This window comes from Sapajus apella, unplaced genomic scaffold, assembly GCF_009761245.1.
Source record: "Sapajus apella isolate SASKATOON/1434 unplaced genomic scaffold, GSC_monkey_1.0 scaffold1, whole genome shotgun sequence".
Lineage (NCBI taxonomy): Eukaryota > Metazoa > Chordata > Mammalia > Primates > Cebidae > Sapajus > Sapajus apella.
Window position 1 is genome coordinate 63,265,016 of NW_022436941.1, and position 20,178 is coordinate 63,285,193.

At 46.2% G+C, this 20,178-nt stretch overlaps 1 non-coding gene across 1 annotated transcript; it reads right to left on the reverse strand.

Moving 5' to 3' along the window:
- Positions 1-16,375: 16,375 nt before the first annotated feature.
- Positions 16,376-16,479, reverse strand: LOC116554521. Its single transcript, XR_004270224.1, has one exon. It is a non-coding gene; the product is annotated as a small nucleolar RNA U13 (small nucleolar RNA).
- Between the last annotated feature and the right edge of the window lie 3,699 nt (positions 16,480-20,178).

Consider the following 20,178-nt stretch of genomic DNA (forward strand, 5'->3'; position numbering starts at 1 on the left):
GTATCCAGTGCTCAGCACAGTGTGTGGTAAGTATCCAACTATTTGTTGTATAAACAAAATGGGCAAAGGGAACCTCCCGAACCATTCCCAGACTCATACCACAGAAATGGAGGATGGGAGCTCCATCCCCATGCACCCAAAAAACTAAAAAGTCACACCTGCTAACAGTCAACAATGCTGGAGAAGTAACCTCACCAAGCAATGCCGTGACACCGTTCCCGTCCTCAGACCCTTGAACTTCTCCTTGTCGTCACCACACAGGATGTGTTCACCACACAGGGGCCCAGCTCTTACTGGCTTGCAGGGAGGCTTGGCCTCTGCCCGGGTCCAGGTGCGGGCCAAGTGTCGCCTTGTCCTTGGTCTCCACACTCTGCTGAGGGAGAACCAGCAGCAGTGGGGAGAGCTCCCAAGCTGGTGGGCAGAGGGCCAGCTTCCCCAGACACCTGGATCCTGTCCTTCCAGGCTTGGGCTGAATGGATGTGTAACAAAGAGAGCACTGCAGCCCAAAGCTTGTTACTATTATAAAGATATCGGCTTCTCTAACCAACTGTCAAAGTGAACAGCATCTGCAGGGCCCCGCTTTGCCTTCTGCAACGGACGGCTCTAGTTGAAGCCAAAGTAATAACGTCCCACAGTTTGCCACATCCAAGTCACCTTTGACAAAAAGGCTTCTGCATTGTCTGTAGCACCTGGAAGAAATAAATACCAACAATTGGACATGCATTGATTTTAAGATTTACTCCAATTTCACCATGTTGATGTTAAAATATGAAAAAAATGCATCTTGAAGTGGATGAAAACAGCAGCATGACTACATACAGACAAAGCAGGAAGGAATGGGAAGCAGTCAGGAGAGAATGTCCACACGTTCCCCAACACATGTTCCCCCATGTACCCTCCCCTCCCTCTTTTGACAGTGAGGGAGCTGCCAGTGCACCCATCCAGCCCCTGTCATGCTACATGTGCACCTGCTGTCATCCCTTCTCAATGACCTCAGGACATGACTCTAGCAAGCCGCACCCCTCTCCTCTGCATGGCCAACTTTCTCCTCTACTGGTTTTCCATTTTCTATTGCCTAAAACTATGAAATAATGCCTTTCTTCTTGATCCCTCTCCAATCCCTTTCGTTTTTCTTTCTTTTTTTTTTTTTTTTGTTGTTTGTTTTTTTAAAGACAGGATCTCACTCTGTCACCCAGGGTGGAGTGCAGTGGCATGATCACAGCTTATTGCATTCATGACTTCCTGGGCTCAAGCAATCCTCCAACCTCAGTCCCTGGAGTAGCTGGAACTGCAGATGTGTCCCACCATGCCCAGCTAATTTTTATTATATTTTTTATTAATTAAAAAAATTTTTTTTTGTTGAGATGGAGTCTCCCTCTGTTGCCCAGGCTGGAGTGCAGTGGCACAATCTTGGCTCACTGCAACCTCCGCCTCCTGGATTCAAGCAATTCTCTACCTTAGCCTCCCGAGTAGCTGGGATTACAAGTGCCTGCCACCATGCCCAGTTACTTTTTGCATTTTTAGTACAGATGGGGTTTCACCATCTTGGCCAGGGTGGTCTTGAAGTCCTGACCTTGTGATCCACCTACCTCAGCCTCCCAAAGTACTGGGATTACAGACTTGAGACACCATGCCCAGCCAAAAATAATTAAAAAAAAAAAAATAGAGACAGGGTCTCACTATGTTGCCCAGGCTGGTATCGAACTCCTAGGCTCAAGCTATCCTCCTGCCTTGGCCTCCCAAAGTGCTGGGATTACAGGTATAAACCACTGTACCCAGCCTAATTTTTAATCTTTTGTAGAGATTGGGGGTCTTGCTATGTTTCCCGGGCTGGTTTCAAACTCCTGGTCTCAAGCAATCCTCCTGCCTTAGCCTTCTAAAGTGCTGAGATTACAGGCATGAGCCACCACACCCAGCCTCAATTCAATTTTTTTTTTTTTTTTTTGAGACAGAGTCTTGCTCTGTCACCCAGGATGGAGTGCAGTGGGGTGATCTCAGCTCACCGCAACCTCCGCCCCCTGGTTCAAGCAATTCTCCTGCCTCAGCCTCCCAAGTAGCTGGGACTACAGGCACACACCAACACACCCAGCTAATTTTTGTATTTTTAGTAGAGGCAGGGTTTCACCATGCTGGCCAGGCTGGTCTTGAACTCCTGACCTCATGCGATCCACCTTCCTCAGCCTCCCAAAGTGCTGAGATTACAGGCGTGAGCCACTGCAACTGGCCTTCAATTCCACTTCTTGACTACACTTTATACAAAATTCATTAAATGAGATGTCTGCTCTTGCTATCTCTTCATCCCTCCCATTTTTTTCCATCAAATGCTGATAGGGACACCAGGTTTTCTCCCCACTACTCTATGTGTCTTAGCAAATGGTTAACCTTCAGTCCTTATCTTGCTCCCCTCTCGGCAGCAGCTGACTTCCAGGATACTGCTTTCTCTGGGCTCTCCTCCTGCCTCCTTAGCTACTCCTTCTCAGTTGATTTCACAGCCTCCTCCCCCACACACTAGAGTGCCCTGAGGGTCACATCTCTTCTCTACCTGTGCTTACTCTCTAAGTGATCTCACCCAGTCCTGTGACTAAGTATGATTTTTTCCCTTTTCTTTTTTAATATTTATATTTTTTTATAGAGATGGGGTTTCACCATGTTGGTCAGGCTGGTCTCAAACTCCTGACCTCGTAATCCGTCTGCCTTGGCCTCCCAAAGTGCTGGGATTACAGGCGTGAGCCACCGGGCCCAGCCCTGTGACTAATTATTGTCTTTACTTTGTTAACTACTGTCCCCGGCTCTGACCATTCCCCTGAACTCAGCGCTTATATCTCCTAATAGGCATCTCAAACTAATGTCTCCAAAGCCAGGCTTTTGAATTCCAACCTCAAAGAGGTTCTTCTCAAGAAGTCTTCCAAGTCTTAACAAGTGGCAGCCATCCCAGCTTGTCTGGCCCAGAGCCTTGGAATGCAAGTCATCTTGACTACACACTTTGTCTCCCATCCAACCCATCAGCAAACACTTTGGGCTCAACCTTCAAAATAGCTCCAGAACAAGATCAACTTTTGCAATTTCCTCTTGCTCTCACCCTTGCCCAAAACACCAGCCTCTCTTTCCCAGATTTCAATAGCCTCCCAACTGGTTTCCTTTTGCCCACCCCTGTCTCCTGCCTTCCAGCCCTCACACAGAAGCCTGAGTGATCCTTAAGAAGACAAGCCAGACCTTGGCCCATTTCTGTGCAAACTCTTGAAGGCTCCCATCTCAGAGCAAAAGCCAAAGGCCTCCTGCTGGATTAACTTCTGGCCCTCTGTGCTCCCCTCCTCCTACTCTTCCCTAACTGCTCTCTCCAGCCACCTTGTAGCTTCTAAATTATATCAGGCACGCTCCCACTTTAATTTTTTTCTTCTTTGTTTCCATCTGTGCCTGTCTGCCCCGTCCTCACCAAACCTCTTAAGACCATGAAGCATTTGAAGTCAGGGGTTGTATCTTATTCATCTTTATATCCTTAATCCGTAACACAGTGCCTGGCACATTAGATGCTCAAAACTTGTTTGCGGAATGACTGAATGAACTCTCCACTGCTGACAAGCTGACTCCCCAGGACAGGCTAGGCTCATTATTGGCAAAGATGTGCTGCACCATGCCCTCCAACCAGCATGCCCTGCCCCTCATTTCTACACACATGAGACCACACTTCAATAGCTAACTCTTTTTTTTTTTTCTGAGACAGGGTTTTGTTCTTGTTGCCCAGGCTGGAGTGCAATGGCGCAATCTCAGCTCACCACAACCTCCGCCTCCCAGGTTCAAGCGATTCTCCTGCCTCAGCCTCCTGAGTAGCTAGGATTACAGGCATGTGCCACCATGCCTGGCTAATTGTACATTTTTAGTAGAGACAGGGTTTCTCCATGGTGGTCAAGCTGGTCTGGAACTCCTAACTTCAGGTAATCCACTTGCCTTAGCCAAAGTGCTGGGATTACAGATGTGAGCCACCGCGCCCGGCCATTCATTAGTTAACTCTTATTAATAAGATTATTTTGGCTCACTAAGCATTTATTGTCTCTGAGAGATGATAAAAGTACAGGCTTTAGAGTCAGGCTGAAGCTAGGTGGAAAACCTGGCATTGACCTTTCCCAGCAGGGTGATCTTGAGGCAAATGACCTAGACCTTCTAGCCTCTTACTTCCAAGAGGACCAGGCCTCACCCCAGACCTCCTGAATCAGCATCTGAATTTTAACAAGATCCACAGGTGATTCATACACACTTTAAAGTTTGAGAAGCTATAATCTAAGCCTCAGTCTTCTTGTTGGTAAAATTGGGTGAGCAGCAGCAGAGCAAGGCTAGGATTATGCCTGCAATCCTAGTACTTCGGAAGGCCGAGACAGGCGATCGCCCAAGGCTGAGAGTAGGAGACCAGCCTTGCCAACACGGTGAAACCCTGTCTTTACTAAAAATACAAAAATTAGCCAGGCATGGTGGTGCGGGCCTGTAATCCCAGCTACTTGGGAGGCTGAGGCAGGAGAATCACTTGAACCAGTGGGGCGGAGGCTGCTGTGCACTGAGATCGCACCACTGCACTCCAGCCTGTGAGACAGAGGGAGACTCCATCTCAAAAAAAAAAATTGGGTGAACTGTAAAATGAGAAAACAGTAACTTAGGACAGTATCCGTGGAGTTATGATCTGTGTCTCTTTGTTCATAGAACCCATCACTTTCCCTTTCATAACGTGCATTTTAATGTGTTATAATTGCCTTGTTTACCATCTCCCTCATCCGAATGGAAATTCTGTGAGATCAGGGACCATATTTATTATGTTCATTGTATATCCAGTGCCTGTCACTAGAGTCACATAGTAGGCATCTGACTGACTGAATAAACAAATGAACCAGGTCCAGGACTATTGCCTACTCATTCTCTGAGATGACCCAGGAGGCATACATTGCTTTATGTAATTTGCTCAATAAACCAATGACTTTATTCAGCCCTTTTGTTTTATAGATGAAGAAATTGATTCTCAAGGTCATTAAGCACTTTTTTTTTTTTTTTGAGACAGAGTCTTGCTCTGTCGCCCAGACTGGAGTGCGACAGCACGATCTCAGCTCACTGCAGCCTCTGCCTCCTGGATTTAAACGATTCTCCTGCCTCAGCCTTATGAGTAGCTGGGACTACAGGCACGTGCCACCACACCTGGCTAATTTTTTGTATTTTTAGTAGAGATGAGGTTTCACCATGTTGGTCAGGCTGGTCTTGAACTCCTGACCTCAAGTAACCCACCGGCCTCAGCCTCCCAAAGGGTTGGGATAACAGGTATGATCCACTGTGCCGGGCCACAACATGTTAATTTAATTTAATTTTTTTTTTTTTTGAGACAGAGTTTTGCTCTTGTTGCCCAGGTTAGAGTGCAATGGCACAATCTTGGCTCACTGCAACCTCCACCTCCCGCCAGGTTCAAGTGATTCTCCTGCCTCAGCCTCCCCAGTAGCTGGGATTACAGGCATGAGCCAACATGCCCAGCTAATTTTGTATTTTTAGTAGAGACGGGTTTCTCCATGTTGGTCAGACTAGTCTCGAACTCCCAACCTCAGGTGATCTGCCCACCTCAGCCTCCCAAAGTGCTGGGATCACAGGCATGAGCCACCACACCTGGCTGTTAATTTTAAGTGAAGACTCTAAAAGGCATCCTGTTTTTCTGTTCTCCGCTTTGCATTCCTGTGGTCTTCCATGAGAAAAAAATATCTCCCAGAAGCTACTGGTCTGAGAAAAATGAGAAAACATGTGCAGCAGACCTAACCCAACTCATAGCCTGAACACAAGCCCAACCCAGCCCAGCAAGGCTCTCAGAGTCCCAGCGGAGCCACGGGCCCAGGAAGGATCCACCAGGTGATCCACCCGCCTCAGCCTCCCAAAGTGCTGGGATTACAGACGTGAGCCACCATGCCCGGCCCATATCCACAAATTTCTAAGCACTTCAGCTTGAGCCTTGTGTCATGTTAGTGATATAATACTTTTCCTGTGTTTGATTCTCATCCTCTTTAATAGAGTTATGTCTCATGTACACATCTGGATTGTAAGCAGAGTTTCTGAGTCTTATTCTCCTCCGATTCAGCCTTCAGTGGCTCACCGGCATGATGGGAGCACACAGAAGCTCAGCCCAGTCCTGCCTGTGGGCTTCTGACTTTGAGTAAAGATTAGAGGCCATGCAGTGCTGGAGGTCCCTTGCACACTATAGTACAAGCCCTTCAAATTCCTCCTAGACTGAAAGAAGGGATTCTGATTTGCTGCTAGTGACGTCACCCTTCTGGGAACCTTCCCCTGCAGATGTGCCTCTGCTCTGTTTATCTTAGAGCCTCATTTCACAGTGGCAAGAAGACACAACAGGAAGCAAATGTCTGAAGCTGTTCCCATCCACTCCAGCTTCGCATAGCCTGTCTTTGACACACAGCAGCTCACAGTCAACTATGTGGGATTCATTCACAGGAACATTTTCCCACCAGAGTCCTTGCTGTAGGTGGAGCAGTCTTTTGTTCTAGCTGGTTTGCTGTCTGTGTGGAATTGCTATCAGAATGGCTATTTGCTGTTGGTGACTAAGAGCTGCACCATCGGTACGTTAGGAAGCAATTATCTGAAAACAAATTCATTTCCTGAGTCATCCAGCCAATTTAGCCTGTGTCCCTCTTTCCCCTTCCACTCCCTACATGTCACCCGTTAAACAGCCGAGACATCCTATTCATACCTCCTGCTCTGTTTGTCAGGAGATTATAAAACTGGTTTAGAGGGATCAACAGAGTTATTACCTTTGCCTGTGTCACTCAGTCTGTCCTATTCTAATCCTGGATTTATTTTCGAAAGACAAATGGTTTTCTGGATTTATTTATTTGGCTTTCACTCCTTTGTGTGCTAGGTGACTAATACTGCATTCATGAGCTCAGCATCCTTGCTTCCTTCTTTCTGCCTTGTTTTAAAGGTATGAAGACTTTCACATCTTCTTCGTATTCTGTATTCGTTTCCTGTGACTGCAGCAACAAATTACCATAAACTAGATGGATTAAAACAACAGAAATATATTCTCTCACTGTTCTGGAAGCCAGAAATCTGACGTCTGTATCACTGGGTGGAAGTGAGCTGTCAGCAGGGCTGTGGGCCTTTGGAAGGCTCTAGGGAGAATTTACTTCTTGTCCTTTCCAGCAACTCGTGGCTGCCGGCATTCCTTGGTATGTGGCTGTATTACTGTTTTTTTGGTTTTTTTTTTTTTGAGATGGAGTTTCACTGTTGTTGCCCAAACTGGAGTGCAATGGTGTGATGTTGGCTCACTGCAACCTCCGCCTCCCAGGTTCAAGAGCTTCTTCTGCCTCAGCCTCCCAAGTAGCTGGAATTACAGGCATGTGCCACCACGCCCGGCTAATTTTTTTGTATTTTTAGTAGAAACGGGGTTTCACCATGTTAGCCAGGCTTGTCTCGAACTCTTGACCTCAGGTGATCCGCCCGCCTCAGCCTCCCAAAGTGCTGGGATTACAGGCTTGAGCCACGGTGCCCACACTGTATTACTCTAATCTCTGCCTTGCTAGCCACCTCTCTCTTTCTGTGCATCTAATCTCCGTTTGCCTCACTTGTGCAAGGACACTTGTGATGTTCCAACCAGATAATCCAGGATAATCTCCCATGGCAAAATCCTTAAATTAGTCACATACACAAAGCCCATTTTTCCTTATACAGCAACATTTACAGGTGCTAGGGATTAGGGCCTGCTATCTCTGGATGACCGTTATTCAGCAACCACACTCTCCATTCCCTGCCCTCCATGACGCACAGAATATTTTGTGTGCAGATTAAAAAGTTGGTGAGGATACTGGGAGCGTTGGCTCATGCCTGTAATCCCATTACTTTGGGAGGCTGAGGTGGGCAGATTACCTGAGGTCGGGAGTTTGAGACCAACCTGACCAACATGGAGAAACCCCATCTCTACTAAAAATACAAAATTAGCTGGGCATGGTGGTGCATGCCTGTAATCCCAGCTACTGGGGAGGCCAAGGCAGGAGAATGGCTTGAACTCAGGAGGCAGAGGTTGCCGTGAGCCAAGATCGAGCCATGGCACTCCAGCCTGGGCAACAAGAGCAAAACTCTGGCTCAAAAAAAAAAAAAGTTGGTGAGGAAGATAAGGGAAGAAAGAACAAGATAAAGGAAGTAGAGGATAGTCGAAGAGAGGAATTTTTTTTGCCATTATTTCCTTTTGGCAATAGAGTGGCCCTCCTGGCATGGGCTCCTGCTTCCTGGGAAATATGGCCTGGCAGGAGGTACCCTGCTCTGGCAGCCAAAAGAGGCACAGACATTCTTTTCCCCTCCTCCTTGGTAGTTGGGGCACTGTCATATGACATCGGCTACACCAATCAGACATTCCTACCCAGGATTTTTGACTTTTGAGGGTGTTGGTACCTGTGTGTGAGGAGATTGACAGATTGTTTCCGGGGTGACAGGGTCAAGAGTCCAGGAGCAGCAATGGTCCGTGTCCAGTGGTAGTGGCAGTGGCAGTGGCAGTGGTAGTGGCGGTGGTAGTGGAGGTGGTAGTAGTGGTGGTGGCAGTGGTAGTGGCGGTGGCAGTTGCCTCCCACTTGGACTGTTGCAGCGGCAAGGTCTGCCTGGGTTCTTCCTCTGCTTTTTGGTCTCCCAGACCCCTGGTTCTCCCACATTCCTGCATATTCAGTGAGCTGCTGAATACCCCGCCAGGATTTTCCTTTTCTGTTTAAGTTAGCCCCCAATTTTGCCTCTGGTGTTTGTAACCAGGGACTCTCCTGACTTAGAAACTATCAGCAGAAAGGCTCTGTTTTTTATTATTTTTTGAAAGGCTTTACTTATTTATTTTTGAGACAGAGTCTCACTCTGTTGCCCAGGCTAGAGTACAGTGGTACAATCTTGGCTCACTGCAGCCTCTGCCTCCCGGGTGTAAGCATTCTCCTGCCTCAGCCTCCTGAGTAGTTGGGATTACAGGTGCGCGCCACCATACCCAGCTAATTTTTGTATTTTCAGTAGAGACGAAGTTTCATCAGATTGGTCACTTTGGTCTTGAACTCTTGGTTTCAAATGACCCGCCCCCCTCAGTCTCCCAAAGTGTTGGGATTACAGGCGTGAGCCATTGCACCTGGCTACTATTTATGTAATTTTAAAAGGTCAACTAATATAAGGGAAAATTAAAGGAAAACATTTGTATAAAATAATTATTTGGATACAAAATAATACTATACATAATTAAAGGAAATATTTATATAAAAATGTGTGCTCCAGCATGTAAATGCATGTGTGTGGCTATATTAGAGGACCCCACAAATTTACAGCAGGGCCTAACCATGTCTCATTGAATGGAAAACGCAGGTCACAGAACCAGGCATAAAGTTTGATTAAAGGCCTCTGACAAACGAAAGATACAGGTGCATATATTCCTACTCCTAGATGCATACACAGAGCAGGAAACAAGAAGAATGCTCTGTAATGTGCTGGCTGAGGTTACCTCTGAAAGAGAAAGTGGCTGGGAGTTGTGAGGAGGAAAGAAGGACTTTCACATTTTGCTCTTTTTCAATTTTTGCATCTTTTATTTTTACTTTCAGAGACAGGGTCTTGCTCCATCACCCAGGCTGGGATGCAGTGGCATTATAGTTCATCACAGCCTCAACCTCTTGGCCTCAAGCGATCCACTTGCCTCAGCCTCCCACAAAACTGGGACTACAAGCACGTGCCACCACACTTGGCTAATTTTTGTTTATTGATTTTTTTAAAATTTAATTTTATTTTTTTGAGATGGAGTTTCGCTCTTGTTACCCAGGCTGGAGTGCAATGGCGCGATCTCGGCTCACCGCAACCTCCGCCTCCTGGGTTCAGGCAATTCTCCTGCCTCAGCCTCCTGAGTAGCTGGGATTACGGGTACGCGCCACCATGCCCAGCTAATTTTTTGTATTTTTAGTAGAGACGAGGTTTCACCATGTTGACCAGGATGGTCTCAATCTCTTGACCTCGTGATCCACCCGCCTCAGCCTCCCAAAGTGCTGGGATTACAGGCTTGAGCCACCGCGCCCGGACTTGTTTATTGATTTTGTTGTAGAGATGGTATCTCACTATGCTGTCTGAGCTTCTCTCAAACTCCTGGCCTCAACCGATTCTCCCACCTCAGCCTCCCAAATTGCTGGGATTAGAGGCGTAAGCCACTGTGCCTGGCCCGATCTTTGCATCTTTAATGAAATCGATGCATTCCTTTTGTAATAAAAACTATGAAAGTGAAGAAGGAAAGCAGTTGGATTAGCATTGTGTGCCACAAGCATGTGGTAAGTAGAAGAGAAAAAGGGAAGAAAGGCAGGACTGGGCAAGTTTAATGATGAAGACAGCAACTCCACAGAGGAAAATACGCCGAGTGCTTCCACCATGGTCATTCAAATGAGTGGCAATTAGTGGCTGTGTGATCCTGAGCAAAGTCACCTGTCAGGTGTGTTATCCTGAAGCCATGGCGCTTATTTATAGCATCACACGGTTGTTTGTGTTAATACTACTACTGCACATGGGGTAGAAGTCCTTATCTATGGAGCGGGCAGCTGTCTCCAAATAGCCAAGTATCCAAGCCGTCCTGCCCATGTCATCCAGGGCTGTCTGATTGTAATTGGCTTGCAATGTGGTAATCTGCAAGCCAAATACCTGGAGGACTTTTATTCTTTGGTTTATTCAACTGACATTAATTGACTACAAAGCTAAATAGAATAATTATTTGCTCACCAAAATGCATGTTTTGAAAATGGCAGTGGATTTAAATTCCTGCTCTATGACTTAATAAATATTCTCTGAGTTTTTTTTCCTTATCTGTAAAATGATAATGTATATTTACCACATACTGTGTGTGAGGAGAAATAAATAAGATAATGTATTTCAAACACACGTTAGAGTCCCTATTACACTTTAGGTCCTTATTATTATGATTATTTTAGAGATAGGGTCTTGCCCTGTCACCCAGCTGGAGTGCAGTGGTATGATCTACAGGTGGGACTGTAAATGTGAGCCTCTGTGCCTGACTAATTTGGTGTTAATTAGTGTTGTGATCTCCAATTTTATAGCACAGGCATTGCTCTGATCTGAATGGTGATGTCCCCACAACATTCATCTGTTAAAATGGAACCCCCAATGCAATGGTATTGGAAGGCGGGTCCTTTCGGGAGGTGATTAGATCATGAGGACTATGCCCTTGTGATGGAGATAAGTGCCCTTATAAAAGAAGTGTGGCTGGGCGCAGTGGCTCAGGCCTGTAATCCCAGCACTTTGGGAGGCGGAGGTGGGTGGATCACCTGAAGTCAGGAGTTCAAGACCAGCGTGGCCAACATGGTGAAACCCGGTCTCTACAAAAATACAAAAATTAGCCAGGCATGATGGCGGGTACCTATAATCCCAGCTACTCAGGAGGCTGAGGTGGGAGAATCGCTTGAACCAAGGAGGTAAAGGCTGCAGTGAGCTGAGATCATGCCATTGCACTCCATCCTGGGTGACAGAGCAAGACTCCGTCTCCAAAAAAAAAAAAGTTATGAGGGAGCCTGCTTATCCCTTTTGCCATTTGAGGGCACATAGAAGGTGCTATCTATGACAAAGTGAGCCCTCACCAGATACCAGATCGGCCAGTGCCTTGATGTTGGACTTCCCAGCCTCCAGAGCTGTAAGAAATCAATTACCGTTGATTCTAATTTACCCAGTCTGTGGTATTTTATTATGGCAGCCAAGTTGACTAAGACAGACTTCAAAGTGCTGGGCACTGATATTATAGTTTTTTCTTTTTCCATCTGTCTTAGTTCAGGCTACTGTAACAAATTACCATAGATTGGATGGCTTATAAACAGATATAAATATATATATCTTATTCTCACCTATTATTCCTCAATAGATATATATCCTATTCGTTATATATCTCTGGAGAACCCAAATTAATACAATTATGAGTGACAGATTGAAAAGATTATGGATCTCTGTTATGGTCCACTGAAGATTCAAAATTATTTATTTTATTTTTATTATTATTTGGAGACAGGCACTCACTCTGTTGCCCAGGCTGGAGTGCAGGGGCATGATCTCAGCTCACTGGAACCTCTGCCTCTTAGGCTCAAGCGATCTTCCCGCCTCAGCCTCCCAAGTAACCGGGACTATAGGCGCACAGCACTATGCCCAGCTCATTTTTGTGGAGATGGGGTTTTGTCATATTGCCTAGGCTGGTCTTGAACTCCTAGGCTCAAGTCATCTGCCTGTCTCAACCTCCCAAAGTGCTGGGGTTACAGGCGTGAGCCACTGCACCTGGTTTATCCCAAGTTTTTGGTTTAGTAGGCAGTTAACTTGGCTGAAATCAAACTCCAAATTTTGTCTCCCCTGTGGTGAGCTGCAGCCTCTGTTAAGTTATTTTAGCCTTTGCTGGGCACTATGGCTCACGCCTGTAATCCCAGCACTTTGGGAGGCTGAGGCAGGTGAATCACAAGGTCAGACAATCGAGACCATCCTGGCCAACACAGTGAAACCCTGTCTCTAGTATTACCCGGGCATGGTGCACACCTGTAGTCCTAGCTACTCGGGAGGCTGAGGCAGAAGAATAGCTTGAACCCAGGAGGCGGAGGCTGCAGTGAGCTGAGATTGAGCTTCTGCAGTCCAGCCTGGTTGAAAGAGCGAGACTCTGTCTCAAAAACAAAACGAAAGAAAGTTATTTTAGCCTTATTTGAACTGCTTGTAGTCTACCCTATGCATACATAGTTGGAGGTCTGCCAGAGCCTTGGGTAGCCTCCCCCTAGAGCTGGGAACAGCGTTGTCAGGCGTGCTATCCTGAGCCAATATATACACACATATGAATGAATTGGCTCATGTGGTTATGGAGGTTGAGAAGTCCCAAGATCTTCTGTTGGCAAGCTGGAGACCCAGGGGACCAATGATGTAAATTCCAGCCCAAGTCCAAGCCCAAAGGCATAACACTAATGTTCCCAGCTCCAAAAGAGTCAGCCAGAGAGAACAAATGTTATATTCAGCCTTTTTGTTATATTCAGGCCTTTAACAATTGAATGAGGCCCATAGACTTGGGGAGGGCAATTCGCTTTACTCAGTTAACCTATAAAAATGTTTTGTTGTTGTTGTTGTTTTTCAGAGTTTCACTCTTGTCGCCCAGGCTGGAGTGCGATGGCGCGATCTTGGCTCACTGCAACCTCCGCCTCCTGGGTTCAAGTGATTCTCCTGCCTCAGCCTCCCGAGTAGCTGGGATTACAGTTGCCTGCCACCATGCCTGGCTAATTTTTGTATTTTTAGTAGAGATGGGGTTTCACTACATTGGCCAGGCTGGTCTCAAACTCCTGACCTTGTGATCTGCCTGCCTTGGCCTCTCAAAGTGCTGGGATTACAGCCATGAGTCACCATGCCTGGCCAGAAATGTTAATCTCATCCAGAAACATCCTCAGAGTTAGAGTCAGAATAATGTGTAACCAAATATCTGGGCATCCTGTGGTTCAGTCAAATTGACACATAAAGTTCACACATAAAAAAAATCCAGACTGCCCTGTAATCCCAACACCTTAGGGGGCCGAGGCAGGCGGATCAAGAGGTCAGAAGTTCAAGACCAGCTTGACCAACATGGTGAAACCCTGTCTCTACTAAAAATACAAAAATTAGCAGGGTGTGGTGGCGCATGCCTGTAATCCCAGCTACTTGGGAGGCTGAGGCAGGAGAATCGCTTAAACTTGTGAGGTGGAGATTGTGGTGAGCTGAGATCGCACCATTGCACTCCACCCTGGGCAATAAGAGCAAAACTCTGTCTCAAAAAAAAAAAAAAAAAAAAAGTCCAGACTGTAAGGCTCTTTGAACTGACTGCACCATGGACTACACCATGGTCAAGCCATGGTGACCCCTGTGACCTGTACGTACACTTTCAGAAAAGAAGAAGAATGACTATCTCCTACACTGGCTGATTAACAGACTTTGCAACATTCTGCCATTGTTCATGCTGCAAACGTTCCTGCCTCAACTGATAAGCCAACCTTGTGACACTGGATGTTGGACCTTGTGATATCTGCCCCCAGCGACACCCCCCTGGCTTGCAAAAACTGCCCCGAACTGTAACTTCTGTAATTTTACACTGCCTACCCCAAACCTATAAAACCAACTCCTATCTCAATGCCCTCTGCTGACTCTCTTTTTGGACTCAGCCTGCCCACACCCGGGTGAATAAACAGCCTTGTTGTTCACACAAAGCCTGTTCTCTAAGACCAAGTTAATTCCGTGGCTGCAGTTGTCCTCCAAAATCGCTGAGGCCTCGATCTATTGACTGCTGAGAAAGGAGGACTCTGCCTATTCCTAAATGAAGAATGCTGCTTTTATCTAAACCAATCCGGCCTTGTATATGACACCATCAAAGGATTTAAAGACAGGGCCCAAAAGCTCACTAGGTGGTCTCTTCATTCAGAGCATGCTTAACACAGACTCTTATGGCAGATGAGTGGAAAGGCAAGGGAAGCTGGCTAAAATGAAGATTCTTGAGTTCCACTGGTGACCAGCTCAATCAGAGTCTTTGCCCTTAGAAATCTGTGTTTTTAACAAGTTTCTCAGGCCATGCGTGGTGGCTCATGCCTGTAACCCCAGCACTTTGGGAGGCCAAGATGGGTGGATCGCCTGAGGTCAAGATTTGCAGATCAGCCTGACCAATATGGTGAAACCCTGTCTCTACTAAAAATATAAAAATTAGCCAGGCATGGTGGCGGGCGCCTGTCATTCGAGCTACTCAGGAGGCTGAGGCAGGAGAATTGTTTGAACTGGGGAGGTCGAGGTTGCAGTGAGCTGAGATTGCACCATTACACTCCAGCCTAGGTGACAGAACAAGACTTTGTCTCAAAAAAAAAGAAAAAAAAAGTTTCTCAAAGATTTCTGATTTACATTAAAATCATATTACTCTTGCTTGAGATTCTGGAAAGATTCATTAAGTTTATTAGATATGGACTTAACACTCAAGCTGAAGGATATTAGAATCACAGGAATAGCCATGGGAAATGGTCAGGGTCTTACTCCTGGGGCTACATGGGCCATTCTCAAGAGGAACATGTGTGATCTATGTGTTGATCTACTATAGGGCAGAAACCAATTTGACCAAGTAATGCTCCAGGGCACACCCCGTTACTCACCCACACCTCTAAATAATTTTACCAACTTTTTGTTCAAAGTCCAAGTGGTGGTTGGACTGCCAAAGGGCAGTGCTGGTTGTCATTGCTTTTGGGTGAGTCATGCTACACTGCTTACTAATTCCTCTTTCTCCTCAGACCGGCTTCCTTCCCATCTTCTAGGGGGTGAGGATTGTTTTTAATCACACTCCACAAATGTGAACCTCTTCTTTTCACCACACTTCCAGTATCTCTCTCTCTCTCTCTCTTATTGTGCATGTGTCTGTTTGCACATGTGTGTGTATGTGTGTTTCTGACTTTTGGACAATTTTTATAAAGTTCTATATGATGTCATGATTTGTGTGTGTGTGTGTGTGTGCATGCACAGTGAGGCCAGGTTTTAAAATATATACATTTATTATTTAAAATATATATAAAATTATTGAAGTATCACCTACCTACAAAAAGTGTACATTAGCCAGATGTGGTGGCTCATGCCTGTAATCCTAGGACTTTGGGAGGCTGAAGCAGGTGGATAACCTGAGGTCAGGAGTTTGAGACTAGCCTGGCCAACATGGCAAAACCCTGTCTGTACTAAAAATACAAAAATTAGGCAGGCATGGCGGTATACACCTGTAATCACAGCTACTCGGAAGGCTGAGGCACCAGAATCACTGGAATCTGGGAAACAGAGTTGCAGAGAGCCAAGATTGTGCCACTGCACTCCAGCCTGGGTAACAGACTCTGTCTCCAAAAAAAAAAAAAAAAAAAAAGAAAAAAAGAAAAAAATGTACATAAGTTTGCAGTTTCACAAATTTTTACAAAATTTATATCCATAGAACCACAATTCAAATCAAGAATCAGAATCTACCAGAATCTTGGAAGATTCCCTCTTGCTGTCTTCCAGTCATGAATTCCCACAAGGGTAATGTGAACCAAAAAGCAAATTATAAGCTCCCTGCCACATGGCTGAACAGACCCCACTCCTCTCCACCAAGGGGATTTCCAACGGGAGTCTGATATGCCTCATTATAATCTCCTCCCCTTGGAATTCAGGCACAGCTGACCAGCATTAATATTAAAACAGAGATCTTATGAGTGACAAAGCAGACTCTTTGTAGCAATAAAATACCACATTCCAACCTGATTCTAGTACAGCATCACATGACAGATAGCAGGCCCTGAGAGGAATAAAATTTTTTTACCCCAGAACATATTTCTTTGACACATTTTTATTTATTATTGATTTTCTTTTATGTCAGACAGGTAATGTGCCAACATCCTAACAAGGTTGGAGGGTGGCATATCTGACACATGCACGTGAACGCCCCATCAATTTACTCTTCAACTACAAAAGGACCAACTTTGATGACATATTTTTAAATGGCTCTGCAAAGCTGTATCCTGTGCTTGTGGGGAAAATTTACTTTCTTTTTTTTTTTTTTTGAGACAGACTCATGCACTGTCGCTCCAGCTGGAGTACAGTGGTGCAATCTCGGCTCACTGCAAACTCCACCTCCCAGGTTCAAGGGATTCTCCTGCCTCAGCCTCCCCCGTAGCTGGGATTATAGGCATGCACCACCACACCCAGGTAATTTTTTTTTTTTTTTAATTTTTAGTAGATACGGGGTTTCACTATGTTGGCCATGTTGGTCTCAAACGCCTGACCTCGTGATCCACCTGCCTCAAGTGCTGTGATTACAGGCGTGAGCCACTGCGCCCAGCCGAAATCTACTTTCTACAGAGAATCCCCTTCCCTTTCCGAGTCTTTTTCTGATCCTGAAGAGATTGGCTGAGAGACCAGCACCTTTTAAAGTTCTAAATAGAAAACATTTGCCATCTGTTGCCTCTAAGGGTGGCCACCTATGAGACTTCATCTACATAATAAGAACCTTGCAAGTCTCCACAATTCCTTATCTTAACCACTCCTTTCTATTGATTTCAGGTCTCTGGATAATAACTCTTTCAACAAATTGCCAATCAGAAAATCTTTCAATTGGCCAGGCACGGTGGCTCATGTCTGTAATCCCAGCACTTTGGGAGGCTGAGGCGGGGGTCGGGGGTGATCACGAAGTCAAGAGATGGAGATCATCTGGGCCAACATGGTAAAACCATGTCTCTACTAAAAAATACAAAAATTAGCTGAGTGTGGTGGTGTGTGTCTGTAGTCCCAGCTACTCGGGAGGCTGAGGCAGGAGAATTTTCTTGAACCTGGGAGGCAGAGGTTGCAGTGAGCCAAGATCGCGCCACCACACTCCAGCCTGGCGCCTGGTGACAGAGAGAGACTCTGTCTCCAAAAAATAAAAAAAAAATAAAAAGAAAATCTTTGTATCTACCTATCATCTAGAAGCACGCTTCCCCCCTCCCCCGCATTGAGTTGTGCTGCCTTTCTAGATTGAACCAATATATGCCTCACATGTATTGACTGATGTCTTATGTTTCCCTGAAACATATGAAACTAAGCTGTAACTGAACCACCTTGGACACATTTCTCAGGACCTCTTGAGACTGTCCCTCGGCCGATGGTCACTCATATTTGGCTCAAAGTAAACCTCTTTAAACATTTTAGAGAGTTTGACTTTGTTCGTCAACAGTAACAACTGTTCTAACTTCTAGAATAATAGGTTAGTTGTTAGCTGGTACAGCAGCTCACATCTGTAATCCCAGCATTTGGGAGGCTGGGGTGGAAGAACTCCTTGAGCCCAGGAGTTTGAGACAAGCCTGGGCAACATAGTGACATCTTAGCTCCACAAAATTTTTTTTTAATTAGTGGGGTGCGTCTGGGTGTGGTAGCTCACGCCTGTAATCCCAGCACTTTGGGAGGCTGAGGTGGGCAGATCACGAGGTCAGGAGATCTAGACCATCCTGCCCAACATGGTGTAACCCCGTCTCTACTAAAAATACATAAATTAGCTAAGCGTGGTGGTGAGTGCCTGTAATTCCGGGGAGACTGAGGCAGAAGAATTGCTTGAACCCAGGAGGCGGAGGTTGTAGTGAGCCGAGATCACTGCCACTGCACTCCAGCCTTGGCAACAGAGTAAGACTTCGGCTCAAAAAAAAAAAAAAAGTAGGCCAGGCATGGTGGCTCATGCCTGTAATTCCAGCATTTGGGAGGCCGAGGCAGGCAGATCACCTGAGGTCAGGAGTTTGAGACCAGCCTGACCAACATGGAGAAACCCTGTCTCTACAGGGTTTTGTATTTGTAAAAATACAAAATTAGCTGGGTGTGGTGTTGCATGCCTGTAATCCCAGCTACTCGGGAGGCCGAGGCAGGAGAATCACTTGAAGCCAGGAGGTGGGGGTTGCGGTGAGCAGAGATCTTGCCATTAAACTCCAGCCTGGGCAACAAGAGCAAAACTCCATCTCAAAAAAAAACAAAAACAAAAACAAAAAAATAGTGGGGTACGGTGGTATGTGCCTGTAGTCCCAGCTACTTGGGAGGCTGATATGTTAAACAAGGGGTGGATTATTCGTGCCTCTCGTTTTTCCACCATATAGGGTAACTTTGCCATGGCATTTGTAAACTGTCATGGTGCTAAAGGGAGTGTAGCAGTGAGGACGATCATCACCATCTTGGTTTTGGTGGATTTTGGCCAACTCCCTTACTGCAACCTGTTTTATCAGCAAGGTCTTTATGACCTGTATCCTGTGCTGATTTCCTATCTCATCCTGTGGCTTAGAATGCCTGACTGTCTGGGAATGTAGCCCAGTAGGTCTCAGCCTTATTTTACCCAGCCCCTACTCAAGATGGAGTTGCTCTGGTTCAAACGCCTCTGACGATCATAGCTCACTGGAATTTTAAACTCCTGGGCCTCAGGTGATCCTTCCACGGTGGTCTCCCAAAGCACTGGGATTATGAGTATGGGCCATCATGCCCAACCCTATCCATTTCTTTTTCTCTTAAAACAGGGTTTCACTCTGTTGCCCAGGCTGGAGTACAGTGGCACAATCTCAGCTCAATGCAGCCTCAATCTCCTGGGTCAAGCAATTCCCTCACCTCCTTCTACTGAGCAGCTGGGACTATAGGCACCTGCTACCATGCCCAGCTACTTTTTTGTAGATACGGGGTCTCCCTGTGGTGCCCAGGCTGGTCTTGAACTCCTTGCCTCTGGCCTCAGCCTCCTGGCCTCAGCCTCCCAAAGTGCTGGGATTATAGGCGTGAGTAACCACACCTGGAACCATTCTATTTTTGTTTGTTTTTGAGATAAGATCTTACTTTGATACCCAGGTTGGAGTGCAGTGATGTGATCATCGCTCACTTAGCCTCAACCTCCCTGGCTCAAGTGATTCTCCTGCCTCAGCCTCCTGAATAGCTGGGACTACAGGCACACGCTACCATGTCCAGCCAACTCACATATTTTTTTGTAGTGTTGGGGTTTTGCTGTGTTGCCCAGGCTGTTCTCCAGCTCCTGAGCTCGAGCAATCCACCCGTCTTGGCCTCCAAAAGCATTAGGATTACAGGCAAGAGCCACCGCACCCAGCCCCCATCCTATGTGTAATGGGCATCTGGGTGTCCAGTGTTTGGCTCTTGCAAACAGTGTGAAGCATAGTTTTCATTCTGAGTCTGGTTTTAAGAGGGAGTGTTAACTATTCAAGTTAAAAAAACAAAGACTGCTTGTGGTAAACAATAGAAACAAATGAACATTCCACAGACGCCTTTGTTCACCCTAAAAATGGCTCCCAGGGTTGGAAGCCCATATGCGAAAGAGGCAAAAAGAAAGGGAGCCCAGAGCAGAGAGTGATTGACAGCAGCCTGCGTCCCTGTTTGCTTCTCCAAGGCAACCCCTTGCCCCACCTCCTAATTGGGCCTAAATCAGTAGCTTTTCAAAACACCTGCTGGGTATCCAAATTGACCTGTTTAAGGGCTCTATGATGAACTCATTGTCATGTTGTCAATGAACCAAGATGCAGGTGGGTCATCTCCTTAGAACAGTTAAAGCCCTGTGAAGGCTCTCCAGAGTTCTGACCTTTCCTGCATGGGTCAGAAAACGTGCAGCTCCATAGAATCAGGGATTTCTGCTGAAAGGGGTCTAAGGGAGGATCTAGGCCCACTCCTTAC